This window comes from Rattus norvegicus, chromosome 18 (genome assembly GCF_036323735.1).
Source record: "Rattus norvegicus strain BN/NHsdMcwi chromosome 18, GRCr8, whole genome shotgun sequence".
Taxonomy (NCBI): Eukaryota; Metazoa; Chordata; class Mammalia; order Rodentia; family Muridae; genus Rattus; species Rattus norvegicus.
The window spans coordinates 46,868,457-46,888,120 of NC_086036.1; the positions used below are offsets into that span (position 1 = coordinate 46,868,457).

Consider the following 19,664-nt stretch of genomic DNA (forward strand, 5'->3'; position numbering starts at 1 on the left):
CAGTAGTCTATCCTCCACAAACTTGTCCACTTTTCCTGAGATGTCTGGTCCTCCAGCACTATGAAAATCTAGAGTAGTATTTCTCAAACACTAGATCCTTAGTTATCTGTGAAATTAAAACATGGATTTCAAAAACAATAATTAACAAAACATGATTGTTACTTCCTTTGTGGATCTTTGTAAAACTAAGTCATGACACTTCTGATTAAATATGAAGATATGAAAATAAGGAAAAGATTATTTTGTCTTTGAAGGTCCTCTGCAATCTTATTTTATAATGAAAAAGAAAATCTTAAGTAAATATATATAATTTAAATTTAATATATAATTTAAATAAAACATGCTACAAGTCTCTTTGAAATCAGACAAACAAAAGTTATATTAGAAATTCTAAAGTCAACTTTTAATTTCCTAGAAGCAAGATTAAGTAATTATAGGTTATTAGTTAAAAAGAATATTAGACATCTATTATAATGCTGTGTCAGCAATAATAATTTACCTAAAAATATTATGATATAGAATTATACATATGGCAGGTTAACTTATTTAATATAATAAATTCATAAATTGGTATTGCAAGATAACATTCTCAATATTAGTTATTAAAAAAGACTATCAAATTTTTTTTTTTTTGGTTCTTTTTTTTTTCGGAGCTGGGGACCGAACCCAGGGCCTTGCGCTTCCTAGGTAAGCGCTCTACCGCTGAGCTAAATCCCCAGCCCCAAAAGACTATCAAATTAAATAATCAAAACAATATTTTTCTCAAAATACTACAGTAAAATTTTAAACATACATAATAATTTAATTCAATCACAATAAGAATTTGATTCTTTTATAAATAAAATTATTATGTAGCATCTTGAAACTATTTTGTGTAATAGAACAAATAAATACTCTAAATTGAAAACAAGACACACAGATAATTTTATCTTTTACTTTCCAAGAAAGCCATAATCTTTAATATATTCAGTTTTACTAAAACTAGAAATGCTTTTGAATTATTTCTCTTCTGATATCAAATTATGCCCACCTGCATCATGATAAATTCCCTCCGTCTTTCTTAGTAATGCCATGTGTTAAAGCAACTGATTGGGAATCAAAATATCAGCTGAGCTGTGATGGTTTGGTTTTGTCCTGGGGATTTATGTTGGTAGCTTCCAAGAGGGCATTTATTTGGACTCCATGGAGAAATGATTTTTCTGTCTGTCAAAATAGATGGAGCATTTTCTGCATCTGGGCAGCAGTAACCTGCAGTTCCAGCTCTCAAATGCTCAGGGTTTGATGTTGTTTACGTTATTTATTTTCACTCTATTCTTGTAGTCACCACATAATTCTGTGAAAGCATGTGTTAGTGATTATATTTGAAGCTCACATCTATCATTTGAGACACTTACTGGAAAGCTGGAAGCATTTTCAAAATGAATACCTGAAGCCTTAATTTGATGTTCATACAGCAACAAAGGCCTTCAACGCCAGGTACTGGGGAAATTTTCAAGCTCACCCCAACCTTCTTGAGCCATTTTTTAAAAAAATACATAGTATTGGACATTACATTGTCCCATTGTTCATAGCAGCAGGGATCTGATGGTGTATGTTTCAGATGCACTACTCTTTGTTAAGTCTTATGAATTTTAAGTACAGATAAAAATTTCCTCAAAGTTTGCTAGAGTTTAGTTGAATCAGGTCAGACTAAGAAATTTAAGCTAGTGAATTGCATTCTGATCCATCCCACTGTTTTCCTCTGTCTTGTGAGAGTTCAGATTATTGGTATATTCCCCATGCCCAGACTCCAAAATGCTTTTTACCTTGAAATGCAACATCATCATAACAAATGTGGCTTACTTTGGAATATGGACATTTTTGGATGTGTATTCATATTACACTATTTGTGTGTTTACAGGAAACCTTTGAATGCAAAGATGGCAGACCAACATCTGTCTCTTATCATAGCTTTGTGATTAAAAATGAGCAGACTCATAGAAACATCTAGTATTGTACATGACACTGTATATTTGTGTATGTGTGTGTATGTGTGTATGTGTGTGTGTGTGTGTCTGTTATTTGGCCAACATGGCACTAAAAGATGCTGGAATCTGTGTATAAGTCACTGTCTGATTCTACCAAGAACGTATTCTCCATGAGAACAGGCATGTTATTGATATTATTCAAACACATGTTTTTAATAAGTGCTACCGATTTCACTCTTACTGATTACAAAGGCCAAGTGTTCCTAAGCAAGGAGAAGCGAATATATTTTGCATAAAGAAGATGCATGTCCAAAGGACAGGGAAAAGATTGCAACACAAGCTAGAGAAAGAGACAAATCATTTCATGCTTTCTGGGATCCGAGAGTCAAGTGGAAAGCATTTCATGAAGGGTTTGTCATGGTAAGCAGTGAATGATATCACAAAATTAATCAGTTTCATATTCTGTTACATAGATCCATTAAATCCAATGTTTTCTCAAGTCTATCTCGATTAACAACCAAGGAATGCTTAATTCCTTTCCCATATTTTAAACCATGTTCATTTTCCTCTAAGTAATATTGTACAAACACACACACACACACACACACACACACACACACACAGAGAGAGAGAGAGAGAGAGAGAGAGAGAAAGAGAGAGAGAGAGAGAGAGAGAGAGAGAGAGAGAGAGAGAGAGAGAGAGAGATTAACCTTTTAGGGAAGAAGAATACTGGTTGACTTTCAATAGGTAACTCTGGCAGCTCCCTGCAGTATAAATGCTTGGCCTTAATCTGAGAGCACTTCCTGCTTTTTCAGAGGACTCAACTTTAATTTCCAGGGACCACCATAGGAGATTCACAACCATCTATAAACTCCAAAGAATCTGAATACCTCTTCTGTTTTTTGCCACTACCTGGACTTAGATGCCCCAAATGAAAACAAGCACACACACACACACACACACACACACACACACACACACACACACACACCTGTGTGCTTACTCACTCACAATATAAAATAAATAAAAATACTTTTAAAGAAATTTAATCTTGGTACAGTTTATGTGGGTATCACAGGAGACCCAAATCAACCTTAGTCTGAAGATATCTAATGATTTTACATCAAGACTGAACTTGTATAACAACATGAAGAGTTTCCAGCTACTGATATCTATATTAGTTACTTTGCTCTGCTGAAATACAAGCCATGGAACAACTTAAAGGCTGGTTTCCTCTAGTTTACAGTTGAAGTGAATACTCTCCATCGTAGTGGTCCCGGTTCAAGGCTCTGTGCCACAAAGGATCTACAGTCAGAAAGATGAAGATGATGAACGCTGGCACTCAGGTGGCTTTCTCCTTTCTTTTTGTCTAGGACTCCAAACCCATGCAATGGTGTTGAACACATTTAGGATGGGTCTTTCTACCTTCACTAACTCAGTCTAGGACCTATCACAGATATATCCAGAGGATTGTTTCCATGGTGATTCTAAATTGCATCAGTTTACAACCATGGTCAATCATGAGACTGTCAAGCTAAACTCCATAAAGAAGCTTGAGGAAGTTTCTGAGTTGAAGTCATGGGTTTGACTATTTTTTTCAAAGAGGTTAAACTATTGTACTATATCAAATTTAGCAAGTTGTACTAGGAGAAGAGCACTAGACTAAAGACCTTTTACAACCACTGGTCTTTGAAAAACCAACATGAGGTAAGAAACCCAAGAAAGAGATAAAGACAAAGTTAGTCAAAGAAAACTAGGATAGTTTATAACAAGGAGTCTTTATTTTATAGAACTATTGAGGTTAAGAAGGGCCATGGAGCTTCCAACGAGTTGGCTCAGCAAATAGAAACATCCTCCCCGAGACTGACAGCCTTAGTTTGATCCCTGGGGCTCACATTGTGGGAAGATTGAATTGACTTTTAAGCTTGTCTCTGACCTTTACATGTACACTATAACACATGTGTGCACACACAAGCACACCCACCAACAAAACATTAAATGTCATGAAAGTTTTACAAAGGAAAGCATGAAGGTAGGTATGGAATATATGCTGATTGTGTCTATGAAGTACAGACAAAATTATACTTTGTATTAATAAGAAATAGGAAAACTATTTCTAGCAGCACTAGATCATTCAGCTTAGCCGAGGACACTTGGCTCTTTTTATTGCTTCTACACTTACTTACCCATGCCTTCCTCACTCAGTCTGAAAATTGCTTGCATGAGGATTATGGTTAATGTTTATATTTTCAGTGAGGGCTTTGAAGCATGATTAAAGCATAAATTATACAGTAAATGGTATGACCTTGAATATGGGAAATGTGTTGGAATATTTAACATGTTTCATAGCATTGGCAAGAAGGTCGAGCTAAAACACATACTTTGTAAATCCACAGATATTTGAACATACCCTGAAGTCAAGAGTGTGTGTCTAATGGGATATTTCCCTTCAAAATATTGAGAAGGATGTCAGGTAGATATAGTAGTATATGTCATAGAACTGGTGATATGAAGGCAAAAAAAAGGGAGTTCAAGCCCAGCTGGACCCTAACAGAGAGGAAGAAAGGAAGAAGGGAGGGAGGAGGGGGGGAGGGAGGGAGAAAATACATATAGTTTTTAAAACACTGGAAGTATTTAAAAAGTTTTCAATGTGCATTTAAAAGTTGGTAGTTGACTCAGACACATTCTGGAACGTTATGTTAGGGATTTTCGTGATTGTTCCTCCAAAGTTTCTACTAGTCAAAGAGTCCTTGCAAATGGCTGGGGCTCTTTTCAATTATAATAATATTTAAGAATAAAATATGAGGATTCTCAAAACTTTCTGGGATAAAATGTCGCCTAAATTGACATGCTTGTTTCACGTCAGTATTAGTATGTCTACACTTCTTATATTGTCTGTATACCCCTTTAACAGAGATGCTAAAAGAAGGGAAAAATAAATTTAGTATTTGATAGTGTTCCAGCACAGTGCAGGATCAGCTCACAAGCTAATTAAGTGCAATTTTACTCAATTCTGCGTTCAGTATGCTCATGTCAGTGTGTCTTGCAAGCAGCTGTTGTGGGGATATTTACAACCATGAAATCTGTCAAAAGCTACAAACCCTTTTTGTTTTGTTTTTCCCCTTTCACAGTTAGTTGGTAATGCTGTCCCAGTGCAATTCTGGAGTTGAACCGTTTGGCAATAGAGGCAGGCAAGGGCAAGCTGCATTCGTCAGCTTTTTTAGTAGGCATCCACCGGGCCCTAGTGCGTTGAGACACATCACAGTCTTAATTTCCACGGTGTACGGGAAGGATGGGAATGAACACACACAGGAGTGTAAGCAGTTGGAGCCCACTCCACTCCAGTGCCCTCCGTTATAAAGACCAACATAGCAGTTCCCACTAACTTCGCTGCTCTGGATCTATTCACTCCCCTTTTCATTATCAGCTTATGCTAAACACCTGGCGGCATTGCTGAAAATTGTTGAAACCTCTCATGCAGCAGCTCGAGAAAGGTTGAAATCACTAACATGAGCACTGTGCACGCACAGCTCCCTCCCAATTATCTCCTTGGGAACTTAGTTACTGTGCAACTGAGAAGCATATGTGTTTTCTAGCTATAATCAACACAGAATCCTTCTAACCAGGCCAGTCACCCAGGAATCTCGGTTTGCCTCAAGTAGCTAAATAATTTTTTTCATTACCCTTTGCTTTTTTATTTCTTTTTCTTTTCTTTTCACTATTTTGGTAGATTTTCCAAAATGGGAGTTATAGAGCATTTCATTATATAAGATATCTACTCTTAAGCACTCTTTAAAAAGATACATTTTTCTGAACTTACATAAATTGTAAATAATTTATTTTCATTTCACAAATGTAAACCTCACAGTTAACATTGCTTGAATTTATTGTATATACAATAAATGCTTCTGAGTGTACTAATAAATTATATATAATAACCTCAGTTTCCCCATTTATAAAATATGAACAATGACAACACTTTATAATGGTTACTTATGAAATTGAGTTGTATACACTGTACTATATGTATTGAGAATAATATTTTCTATAAAAACTGCTATATAAACTTCTGATAATAAGATAATTGAATGTTTAAAAAATAAATGTAAAGGAAGCTAGATGTCTAAAGGCATGACAATAAAGCCTTCCCTTTTTACTGTAAGGAATTTTAAAACATTATTTTTATAGAGAGTGGGGATGGAGATAGTAAGAATATATTTGCTTAACAAATGCAGCGCTCTGGGTTCAATTTCCCATATCACACCCGATTTATAAACTAAGGGTAAAGACACTCCTTTGGAATGGTCTGCTTCACTTTAATTCATTCTCCTCCGCTCTCCTCTCTTCTCCTCTCCTTCTTTTGCCCCTCTTCCTTCTTCTTCCCCTCTCTGTTTCCTTGTCTTGGTCTATGTCTCTCTGTTTCTGTCTCTTTCTTTCATTTCATTATCATGATTTCAAAAAATTTTAAAATTATTATTCTTTAATCTTTTTTACAGTCCAGTTGTAATCCCTCTCCAGTTCTACCCTTCAACAGTTCCTTATCCCATTCCTCCTCCCCTGTTTCTAAAAAGATGTCCTCATCACCCCAGACAGCAAGACCTCCCCACTCCCTAGGGCCTCATGTCTCTCCAGGGTTAGGCACATTTTCTCTCACTGAGACCATACCTATGCTGTACATATGTTATGGGCCTCATATCAGCTAGTGTATGCTGTCTGGTTGGTGCCTCAGTGTCTGAGAGATCTCAGGGCTCCGGGTTACTTGAGACTGCTGGTCTTCTTATGGGGTTCTCAGCTTTTTGCATTCTTTCCCTAATTCAACCACAGGGATACCCAGCTTCTGTCCATTTGTTGGGTGTAAGTATCTGCATCTGACTCTTTCAACTGCTTGTTGGGCCCCTCAGAGGGCCTCTGTGGTAGGCCCTCTATCCGTAAGCACACCATAGCATCAATAATAGTGAAAGAGTTGGTGGAAGGATTAAGGGACTCAAAGGATCGGGACTCTTCAGGAAGACCAAATGAATCGAATAATCTGGACCCTTGGGCTTCCTAGAGACTGATCCATTAGCCAAAGAACAAGCAAGGTCTGGACCTAGTCCTTCTGCACATAGGCAGCATAAGTGTAGCTTGGTCTTCATGTAGGTCTCTCAACTACTATAGTGGGGTAGTCTCCCAAAAATGCAAATTTGCTACTTGCCTATGGATTCTGTTCCCCTAACTGAGCCACCTTGTCTAGTCTCAGTGGGAGAGGATGCACCTAATTCTGTAGTACTTGATGTGCCAGGGTGAGGTGATGCTTGCGGTGGGAGGGGGCTTCCCCTTCTCTGAGGAGAAGGTAGGGCAGAATGAGGAGAGGAGCTGTGTGAGAGGGAGACTGAGAAAAGGGGGGGCTGATATTGAGAGGTAAAGTGAATAAGTAAGAAAATTAATGAAAAGCAAAACAACGACAACAACAACAACAACAGCAGCAGCAGCAGCAGCAGAACACTTGCTGCTCTTGTAGCATATTAGAGTTCAGCTTCCAAGCCCATGTTGAATGGTTCAAAGATGTAACCCCAGCTTCAGGAAATACAATGCTCTCAGTTTGCTTCTGTAGGCCACTAGACACATCTGCAAATACACGTAAATAAGATTAAAATAAATCTGGAAAGAAATGGGAGACTTTAATCCACATAGGCTGCCCATTGTTCATGTACAGAAACACAATTTATATTTATGCCTTGTGCCTTGCTTTTGTATTTATTCATTTTTCTGAAATCCATTATAATTACTAAAATGTTTTTAAGTGGAATCTTTCATGTATTCTGTATTTAAAAGCATGTCATATGAAAGGGGAGACAGCTTAGCTTTTCTTCTTGTTTGGGATCCTTTCATTTTATTTATTGCCTCATTTACCCAATTCAGACTTCTAGGACTACGTACATAGATATGGGTGACAATAGGTAGCTTTGCCTTTCTCTTAGATACACAGGAATTTCTCTATTGCTCACTAATGTGTTGGAAACTTGGCTAATTCATACATGGCCTTTATTGTGTTAAGGCAAAGTCCTTCTGTTTTTAACTTGTTCGGTGTTTTCAAGGTATGTTGATTATGAATTAATGAAATAATCACATTGTTGATCCTTCAGACTCATGTCATAATATTTTTGGGGGGTTCTTTTGGTGGCCTTTTCTTCTTTTTAAATTTTTCTCCATCTTTATTAAATTGGCAATTTCTTATTTACATTTCTATTGTTATTCCCTTTCCCGGTTTCCAGGCAAACATCCCCCTAACCCCACATTCCCTTCTACATTGGTGTTCCCATCCGCATCCTTCTCCCATTACCACCATCCCCCCCAAAATCCTGTTGATTGGGAGTTCAGTATGGCAGGGCCAAGGGCTTCTCCTTTGACTGGTGCCTTTACAAGGCTATTCATTGCTACCTAAGCAGCTGGAGGCCAGGGTCAGTCCATGTATAGTCTTTGGATAGTGGCTTAGTCCCTGCAAGCTCTGGTTGCTTGGCATTATTGTTTATATGGGGTCTCAAGCCCCTTCAAGCTCTTCCAGTCCTTTCTCTGAATCCTTCAACGGTGGTCCCGTTCACAGTTCAGTGGTTTGCTGCTGACATTCGCCTCTGTATTTGCTGTATTCTGGCTGTGTCTCTCAGGAGAGATCTACATCTGGTTCCTGTCAGCCTGCACTTCTTTGCTTCATCCATCTTATCTAGTTTGGTGGCTGTATATGTATGGGCCACATGTGGGGCAGGCTCTGAATGGGTGTTCCTTCTGCCTCTGTTCTAAACTTTGCCTCCCCATCCCTTCCCAAGGGTATTCTTGTTCCCCTTTTAAAGAAGGCGTGAAGCATTTGCATTTTGATCATCCGTCTTGAGTTTCATTTGTTCTAGGCATCTAGGGTAATTCAAGCATTTGGGCTAATATCCACTTAAAAATGAGTACATACCATGTGTGTTTTTCTGTGATTGGGTTACCTCACTGAGGATGATATTTTCCAGTTCCATCCATTTGCCTATGAATTTCATAAAGTCATTGTTTTTGATAGCTGAGTAATATTCCATTGTGTAGATGTACCACATTTTCTGTGTCTATTCTTCTGTTGAGGGGCATCTGGGTTCTTTTCAGCTTCTGAATATTATCAATAAGGCTGCTATGAACATAGTGGGGCATGTATCTTTGTTATATTTCAGAGCATCTTTTGGGTATATGCCCAAGAGAGGTATAGCTGGGTCCTCAGGTAGTTCAATGTCCAATTTTCTGAGGAACCTCCAGACTGATTTCCAGAATGGTTGTACCAGTCTGCAATCCCACCAACAATGGAGGAGTGTTCCTCTTTCTCCATATCCTCACTAGCATCGGCTGTCACAGGAGTTTTTGATTTTAGCCATTCTGACTGGTGTGAGGTAAAATCTCAGGGTTGATTTGATATGCATTTCCCTTATGACTAAAGATGTTGAACATTTCTTTAGGTGTTTCTCAGCCATACAGCATTCCTCAGGTGTGAATATTTTCTTTAGCTCTGAACCCCATTTTTAATAGGGTTATTTGTCTCCTTGCAGTCTAACTTCGTGAGTTCTTTGTATATTTTGGATATGAGCCTTCTATCAGTTGTAGGATTGGTAAAGATCTTTTCCCAATCTGTTGGTTGTTGTTTTGTCCTAACAACAGTGTCCTTTTCCTTAAAGAAGCTTTGTGGTTTTATGAGATCCCATTTCTCAATTCTTGATCTTAGAGCAAAAGCTATTGGTGTTTTGTTCAGGAAATTTTCTCCAGTGCCCAAGCATCCGAGACTCTTCCCCACTTTTTCTTCTATTAGTTTGAGTGTATCTGGTTTGATGTGGAGGACCTTACGCTTGTACATAGTGATAAGAATGGATCTATTTGCATTCTTCTACATATTGACTTCCAGTTGAACCAGCACCATTTGTTGAAAAACACTATCTTTCTTCCATTGGGTGGTTTTAGCTCCTTTGTCAAATATCAAGTGGCTATATGTGTGTGGGTTCTTTCTGGGTCTTCAATTCTGTTCCACTGATCTACCTGCCTGTCTCTGTACCAATACCATAAAATTTTTTATCACTATTGCTCTGTAATACTGCTTGATTTCAGGGATAGTGATTCCCCCAGAAGTACTTTTATTTTTGAGGATAGTTTTAGCTATCCTGGGTTTTTAGTTATTCCAAATGAATTTGCAAATTGTTCTGTCTAACTCTCTGAAGAATTGGATTGGAATTTTGATGGGGATTATATTGAATCTGTAGAAATGGCCATTTTTACTGTATTATTCCTGCCAATCCATGAGCACGGGAAATCGTTCCATCTTCTGAGGTCTTCTTCAATTTCTTTCTTCAGAGGCTTGAAGTTCTTATCATACAGATATTTTAAGTGCTTGGATAAAGTCACACCGAGGTATTTTATATTATTTGGGACTATTATGAAGGGTGTCGTTTCCCTAATTCCTTCCTTGGCTTGTTTCTCTTTTGTGTAGAGGAAGGCTACTGATTTATTTGAGTTAACTTTATACCCAGGCACTATCAGGTTTAGTACTTCTCTGGTGGAACTTTTGGGATCACTTAAATATACTATCATATCATCTGCAAATAGTGACATTTTTACTTCTTTCTTTCCAATCTGTATCCCTTTGATCTCCTTTTGTTTTCTGCTTGCTCAGTCTAGGACTTTGAGAACTCTACTGAATACGTAGGGAGAGAGTGGGCAGCCTCGTCTAATCCATGATTTTAGTGGGATTGCTTCAAGTTTCTCTCCATTTAGTTTAATATTAGCTACTGGTTTGATGTATATGGCTTTTAGTATGTTTATGTATGGGCCTTGAATTCCTGTTCTTTCCAGGACTTTCATCATGAAGGGATGTTGAATTTTGTCAAATGTTTTTCCAGCATCTAATGAAATAATCATATAGTTTTTATTTTTCAGTTTGTTTATATACTGCATATGTTGATGGTTGTCCATATATTAAACCACCCCTGTATCCCTGGGATGAAGCCTACTTGATCATGATGGATGATTGTTTTGATGTGCTCTTGGATTTGCTTTGCAAGAATTTTATTGAGTATTTTTGCTTCGATATTCATAAGGGAATTTGGTCTGAAGTTCTCTTTCTTTGTTGGGTGTTTGTGTGGTTTAGGTACAAGAGTAGTTGTGGCTTCATAGAAGAAATTCGGTAGTGCTCCATATGCTTCAATTTTGTGGAATAATTTGGATCGTATTGGTATGAGGTCTTCTATGAACGTCTGACAGAATTGTGCACTGAACCCATCTGGACCTGGGCTCGTTTTGGTCGGAAGACTTTTAATGACTACTTCTATTCTTTAGGAGTTATAGGGTTGTTTAAATGATTTATCTGTTCCTGATTAAACTTTGGTACCTGGTATCTGTCTAAGAAATTGTCCATTTCCTGCAGATTTTCAGGTTTTGTTGAATATAGGCTTTTGTATTAGGATCTGATGATTTTTTAAATTTCCTCTGATTCTGTTGTTATGTCTCCCTTTTCTTTTCTGATTTTGTTAATTTGGACACACTCCCCGTGTCTTCTGGTTAGCCTGGCTAAGGGTTTATCTATCTTTTTGATTTTCTCAAGAACCTGCTTTTGGTTCTGTTGATTCTTTGTATAGTCCTTTTTGTTTCTACTTGGTTGATTTAAGCTCTGAGTTTGATTATTTCCAGCCTCCTTGTCCTCCTGGGTGTATTTGCTTCTTTTTGTTCTAGAGCTTTTAGGTGTGCTGTCAAGCTGCTGATATATGTTTACTCCTGTTTCTTTCTGCAGGCACTCAGAGCTATCAGTTTTCTTCTTGGCACAGCTTTCATTGTGTCCCATAAGTTGGGGAATGTTGTACCTTCATTTTCATTAAATTCTAAGAAGTCTTTACTTTCATTCTTTATTTCTTCCTTGACCAGGTTTTCATTGAGTAGAGCATTGTTCAACTTCCATGTATATGTGGGCGTTTTTTCCTTATTGATTTTGAAGACCAGCTTTAGCCCAGGTGGTCTGATAGGACATGTGGAATTATTTCTACCTTTCTTTATCTGTTGAGGCCTGTTTTATGACTGATTATATGGTCAATTTTGGAGAAAATACCATGAGGTGGTGAGAAGAAGGTATATCTTTTCATTTTAGCATAAAATGTTCTTTAAATATCTGTTAAGTCCATTTGGTTCATGACTTCTCTTGTTCTGTATATGTCTCTGTTTAATTTCTGTTTCCATGATCTGTCCATTGATGAGAGTGGGGTGTTGAAATCTCCTACTATTATTGTGTGAGGTTCAATGTGTGCTTTGAGCTTTAGTAAGGTTTCTTTTATGTATGTAGGTGCCCTTGTATTTGGAGCATAGATATTTAGTATTAAGAGTTCATCTTGGTGGATTTTTCCTTTGATGAATATGAAGTGTCCTTCTTTATCTTTTTTGACAAATTTTGGTTGAAAATCGATTATATTCGATATTAGAATGGCTACTCCAGCTTGCTTCTTCACACCATTTGCTTGGGAAGTTGTTTTCCAGCCTTTTACTCTGAGGTAGTGTCTGTCTTTGTTTCTGAGGTGTGTTTCCTGTAGTTAGCAAAATGCTGGGTCCTCATTTCATATCCAGTTTGTTAATCTGTGTCTTTTTATTGGGAAATTGAGTCCATTGATGTTGACAGATATTAAGGAATAGTGATTATTTCTTCCTATTATATTTGTATTTGGATGTGAGATTATGTTTGTGTGCTTGTCTTCTCTTTGTTTTTTTGCCAAACAATTAGTTTCTTGCTCTTTCTAGGGTGTAGCTTGCCTCCTTGTGTTGGGCTTCACCATTTATTATCCTTTGTAGGGCTGGATTTGTAGAAAGATATTGTGTAAATTTGGTTTTGTTGTAGAATATCTTGGTTTCTCTATATGTTAATTGAGGGTTTTGCTGGATACAGTAACCTGGCCTGGAATTTGTGTTCTCTTAAGGACTGTAAGACTCTGTCCAGGATCCTCTTGCTTTCATAATCTCTGGTGTTAAGTCTGGTGTAATTCTGATAGGTCTGCCTTTATATATTACTTGAGCTTTTCCCTTACTGTTTTAAAAACAGACTTTATTTCACTGTAGGACATAGGTGTATATGAAGCGGTATAGATTTTCTAAATTTAAAACTTTTAACAGTCTTTAATGTGATATACCTTAAGACAGATCTCTAAGAGAGATTAATCCTGAAACTCAAAAACAACTAGGCTAGAATTTCCTAATTTACACTAAAGCTTTGATATTAAACACATATGTTGGCATAGTTGGTGTTTTGGGGGAGTCAATCCATTTAGAGAATAAATGCAAATTTGTTAACAATGCATAACAGAAATTGTGGACCAAGTTGAATAATTTCTTTTTTTTTTTATTAACTTCAGTATTTCTTATATACATTTCGAGTGTCATTCCCTTTCCCGGTTTCCAGGCTAACATCCCCCTAATCCCTCTCCCTTACCTTCTTTATGTGTGTTCCCCTCCCCATCCTCCCCCCATTGCCGCCCTCCCCCCAACAATCTAGTTCACTGGTGGTTCAGTCTTAGCAGGACCAATGGCTTCCTCTTCGACTGGTGATCTTACTAGAATATTCATTGCTACCTATGAGGTCAGAGTCCAGGGTCAGTCCATGTATATTCCTTAGGTAGTGGCTTAGTCCCTGGAAGCTCTGGTTGCTTGGCATTGTTGTACATATGGGGTCTCGAGGCCCTTCAAGCTCTTCCAGTTCTTTCTCTGATTCCTTCAACGGGGGTCCTATTCTCAGTTCAGTGGTTTGCTGCTGACATTCGCCTCTGTATTTGCTGTATTCTGGCTGTGTCTCTCAGGAGCGATCTACATCCGGCTCCTGTCGGCCTGCACTTCTTTGCTTCATCTATCTTGTCTAATTGGATGGCTGTATATATGTGGGCCACATGTGGGGCAGGCTCTGAATGGGTGTTCCTTCTGCCTCTGTTCTAAACTTTGACTCTCTATTCCCTGCCACGGGTATTCTTATTCCCCTTTTAAAGAAGGAGTGAAGCATTCCCATTTTGATCATCCGTCTTGAGTTTCATTTGTTCTAGGCATCTAGGGTAATTCAAGCGTTTGGGCTAATAGCCACTTATCAATGAGTGCATACCATGTGTGTTTTTCTGTGATTGGGTTACCTCACTTAGGATGATATTTTCCAGTTCCAACCATTTGCCTACGAATTTCATAAAGTCATTGTTTTTGATAGCTGAGTAATATTCCATTGTGTAGATGTACCACATTTGCTGTATCCATTCCTCTGTTGAAGGGCATCTGGGTTCTTTCCAGCATATGGCTATTATAAATAAGGCTGCTATGAACATAGTGGAGCACGTGTCGTTTTTATATGTTGGGGCATCTTGTGAGTATATGCCCAAGAGAGGTATAGCTGGATCCTCAGGCAGTTCAATGTCCAGTTTTCTGAGGAACCTCCAGACTGATTTCCAGAATGGTTGTATCAGTCTGCAATCACACCAAAAATGGAGGAGTGATCCTCTTTCTCCACATCCTCGCCAGCATCTGCTGTCACCTGAGTTTTTGATCTTAGCCATTCTCACTGGTGTGATGTGAAATCTCAGGGTTCTTTTGATTTGCATTTCCCTTATGACTAAAGATGTTGAATATTTTTTAGGTGTTTCTCAGCCATTCGGCATTCCTCAGCTGTGAATTCTTTGTTTAGCTCTGAACCCCATTTTTTAATAGGGTTATTTGTCTCCCTGCGGTCTAAATTCTTGAGTTCTTTGTATACTTTGGATATAAGGCCTCTATCTGTTGTAGGATTGGTAAAGATCTTTTCCCAATCTGTTGGTTGCCGTTTTGTACTAACCACAGTGTCCTTTGACTTACAGAAGCTTTGCAGTTTTATGAGATCCCATTTGTTGATTCTTGATCTTAGAGCAAAAGCCCTTGGTGTTTTGTTCAGGAAATTTTTTCCAGTGCCCATGTGTTCCAGATGCTTCCCTAGTTTTTCTTCTATTAGTTTGAGTGTATCTGGTTTGATGTGGAGGTCCTTGATCCACTTGGACTTAAGCTTTGTACAGGGTGATAAGCATGGATCGATCTGCATTCTTCTACATGTTGACCTCCAGCTAAACCAGCACCATTTGCTGAAAATGCTTTCTTTTATTCCATTTGATGGTTTTGGCTCCTTTGTCAAAAATCAAGTGACCATAGGTGTGTGGGTTCATTTCTGAGTCTTCAATTCTGTTCCATTGGTCTATCTGTCTGTCTCTGTACCAATACCATGCAGTTTTTATCACTATTGCTCTGTAATACTGCTTGAGTTCAGGGATAGTGATTCCCCCTGAAGTCCTTTTATTGTTGAGGATAGTTTTAGCTATCCTGGGTTTTTTCTTATTCCAGATGAATTTGCAAATTGTTCTGTCTAGCTCTTTGAAGAATTGGATTGGTATTTTGATGGGGATTGCATTGAATCTGTAGATCGCTTTTGGTAAAATGGTCATTTTTACTATATTAATCCTGCCAATCCATGAGCAAGGGAGATCTTTCCTTCTTCTGAGATCTTCTTCAATTTATTTCTTCAGAGTCTTGAATTCTTATTCTATAGATCTTTTACTTGCTTGGTTAAAGTCACACTGAGGTACTTTATATTATTTGGGTCTATTATGAAGAGTGTTGTTTCCCTAATTTCTTTCTCTGCTTGATTCTCTTTTGTGTAGAGGAAGGCTACTGATTTATTTGAGTTAATTTTATACCCAGCCACTTTGCTGAAGTTGTTTATCAGCTTTAGTAGTTCTCTGGTGGAACTTTTGGGATCACTTAAATATACTATTATATCATCTGCAAATAGTGATATTTTGACTTCTTCTTTTCTGATCTGTATCCCCTTGACCTCCTTTTGTTGTCTGATTGCTCTGGCTAGACCTTTGAGAACTATATTGAATAAGTAGGGAGAGAGTGGGCAGCCTTGTCTAGTCCCTGATTTTAGTGGGATTGCTTCAAGTCTCTCTCCATTTAGTTTAATGTTAACAACTGGTGTGCTGTATATGGCTTTTACTATGTTTAGGTATGGGCCTTGAATTCCTATTCTTTCCAGGACTTTTATCATGAAGGGGTGTTGAATTTTGTCAAATGCTTTCTCAGCATCTAATGAAATGATCATGTGGTTTTGTTCTTTCAGTTTGTTTATATAATGGATCATGTTGATAGTTTTCCATATATTAAACCATCCCTGCATGCCTGGTATGAAGCCTACTTGATCATTGTGGATGATTGTTTTGATGTGGTCTTGGATTCGGTTGCCAGAATTTTATTGAGTATTTTTGCGTCGATATTCATAAGGGAAATTGGTCTGAAGTTCTCTTTCTTTGTTGAATCTTTGTGTGGTTTAGGTATAGGAGTAATTATGGCTTCATAGAAGGAATTCGGTATTGCTCCATCTGTTTCAATTTTGTGGAATAGTTTGGATAATATTGGTATGAGGTCTTCTATGAAGGTCTGATAGAATTCTGCACCAAACCCGTCTGGACCTGGGCTCTTTTTGGTTGGGAGACCTTTAATGACTGCTTCTATTTTCTTAGGAGTTATGGTGTTGTTTAACTGGTTAATCTGTTCCTGATTTAACTTCAGTACCTGGTATCTGTCTAGGAAATTGTCCATTTCCTGCAGATTTTCAAGTTTTGTTGAATATAGGCTTTTATAGTAAGATCTGATGATTTTTTGAATTTCGTCTGAATCTGTAGTTATGTCTCCATTTTCATTTCTGATTTTGTTAATTTGGACGCACTCTCTGTGTCCTCTAATTAGTCTGGCTAAGGGTTTATCTATCTTGTTGATTTTCTCAAAGAACCAACTTTTGGTTCTGTTGATTCTTTCTATGGTCCTTTTTGTTTCTACTTGGTTGATTTCAGCTCTGAGTTTGATTATTTCCTGCCTTCTACTCCTCCTGGGTATATTTGCTTCTTTTTGTTCTAGAGATTTTAGGTGTGCTGTCAAGCTGCTGACATATGCTCTTTCCTGTTTCTTTCTGCAGGCACTCAGCGCTATGAGTTTTCCTCTTAGCACAGCTTTCATTGTGTCCCATAAGTTTGGGTATGTTGTAGCTTCATTTTCATTAAATTCTAAAAAGTCTTTAATTTCTTTCTTTATTTCTTCCTTGACCAGGTTATCATTGAGTAGAGCATTGTTCAATTTCCACGTATATGTGGGCATTCTTTCCTTATTGTTATTGAAGACCAGTTTTAGGCCGTGGTGGTCTGATAGTACGCATGGGATCATTTCTATCTTTCTGTACTTGTTGAGGCCCGTTTTTTGACCAATTATATGGTCAATTTTGGAGAAAGTACCATGAGGAGCTGAGAAGAAAGTATATCCTTTTGCTTTAGGATAGAATGTTCTATAATATCTGTTAAGTCCATTTGGCTCATGACTTCTCTTAGTCTGTCTACGTCTCTGTTTAATTTCTGTTTCCATGATCTGTCCATTGATGAGAGTGGGGTGTTGAAATCTCCTACTATTATTGTGTGAGGTGCAATGTGTGCTTTGAGCTTTAGTAAAGTTTCTTTTACGTATGTAGGTGACCTGTATTTGGGGCATAGATATTTAGGATTGAGAGTTCATCTTGGTGGATTTTTCCTTTGATGAATATGAAGTGTCCTTCCTTATCTTTTTTGATGACTTTTAGTTGAAAATTGATTTTATTTGATATTAGAATGGCTACTCCAGCTTGCTTCTTCCAACCATTTGCTTGGAAATTTGTTTTCCAGTCTTTCACTCTGAGGTAGTGTCTGTCTTTGTCTCTGAGGTGTGTTTCCTGTAGGCAGCAGAATGCAGGGTCCTTTACTGCTTTTAATGTTCTTTCTTTATTTTGTGCATTTTGTGTTTTGACCTTTATGTGATGGGAGGAGTTTCTTTTCTGGTCCAATCTATTTGGAGTTCTGTAGGTTTCATGTATGTTTATGGGCATCTCTTTCTTTAGGTTAGGGAAGTTTTCTTCCATGATTTTGTTGAAGATATTTACTGGTCCTTTGAGCTGGGAGTCTTCACTCTCTTCTATACCTATTATCCTTAGGTTTGAACTTCTCATTGTGTCCTGGATTTCCTGTATGTTTTGGGCCAGTTGCCTTTTCTGTTTTACATTATCTGTGACAGTTCTGTATATGATTTCTATGGAATCTTCTGCTCCTGACATTCTGTCTTATATCTCTTGTATTCCTTTGGAGATGCTTGTATCTATGGCTCCTTGTCTCTTCTTTTGGTTTTCTATATTCAGGATTGTCTCCCTTTGTGCTTTCTGTATGTCTTCTATTTCCATTTTTAATTCTTTTGCCTGTTTGATTGTGTTTTCCTGGAATTCTTTCAGAGATTTTTGTGATTTTTCTCTATAGGCTTCGGCTTGTTTATTTATGTTTTCCTGCATTTCTCTAAGGGAGTTCTTTATGTCTTTCTTGAAGTCCTCCATCATCATGATCAAATGTGATTTAAAATCTAGATCTTACTTTTCTGGTATGTTTGGATATTCAGTGTTTGCTTGGTGGGAGAATTGGGCCTGATGATGCCATGTAGTCTTGGTTTCTCTTGCTTGGGTTCCTGAGCTTGCCTCTCACCATCAGCTTGTCTCTGGTGTTACCTTTTTCTGCTATTTCTGACAGTAGCTCGACCATCCTTTAGGCCTGTGTGTCAGGAGTGCTGTAGACCTGGTTTCCTGTTTTCTTTCAGCCAGTTATGGGAACAGAGTGTTCTGCTTTCAGGCTTGTAGTCTTTCCTGTCTACTGGTCTTCAGGATTTCCTGTGGTTGAGTTTCCTGAGTCCACCAGGCAGGTCACTTGGAGCAGAAAATTTGGTCTTACCTCTGGTTTCTGGCTTGAAGTCGCTCCTTGGGGCCTGCATTTCAGCTCTCAGTGAGGGCAGCAACCAGAAGGACCTGCCCTGCCTTCTCTTGGGTCCCTGTGCCCAGGGGGCCCAGATGACTCTAGGCATTTTCCTCTAGAGTCAGAAATGTGGGCAGAGTGTAGTCTCCTCTGGCTTCCCAGGAGTGTTTGCCCCTCTGAAGGTCTAGCTCTCCCTCCCCCTGGATTTGGGTGCAGGGAGCTGTTTGACCGGGTCCCTTCAGATCTGGATGCAGTCTGGACCGCAGGGGACCTGCAGCTTGAGTGCCCCTAACTTCTTGTTCCCAGAGACCCTATACAGTTTCCTCTTTGGCCAGGGACGTGGGCAATGGTGGGCAGTACTGGAGGTCTCTCCTGCCCTGCAGTCTCATGAGTGCCCATCTGTCTGAGAGATGAGCTTGCTCTCCCACAGGTTTTGGGAGCAGGGAGTTGGGGGCTGGGATCAGCGAGGTTCAGTCTCCAGCTAGATACTCGAAGTGTCCAGTCCCAGAGGAATTTTGCCTTTGTGTGTCCTAAGTCCAACAGGCAGGTCACTTGGAGCAGAAAAGTTAGTTTTACCTCTGGTCTCGGGCCTGAAGTTGCTTCTCGCTGTGGGTTTCAGCTCTCTGTGAGTGGAGCAATCAGAAGGGCCTGCCCCGCCTTTTTCCTCGTGTTGTAGTTTTTAATCTGTCAAAACCAATTTATTTATTTATTTATTTATTTATTTATTTATTTATCTGAATACACTGTCATTGTCATCAAACACACTAGTTGAGGTCATTTCATCCCATTACAGATGGTTGTGAACCACCACATGGTTGCTGGAAATTGAACTTAGGACCTTTGGAAGAGTAGCCAGTGCTCTTAACCA

General features: G+C 38.4%; 1 protein-coding gene across 2 annotated transcripts in view; it reads left to right on the forward strand.

Moving 5' to 3' along the window:
• The window catches only part of Prr16 (proline rich 16), a 340,436-nt gene that overhangs the window by 245,641 nt on the left and 75,131 nt on the right, over nucleotides 1-19,664 (forward strand). The gene's annotated exons all lie outside the window — the stretch shown is intronic.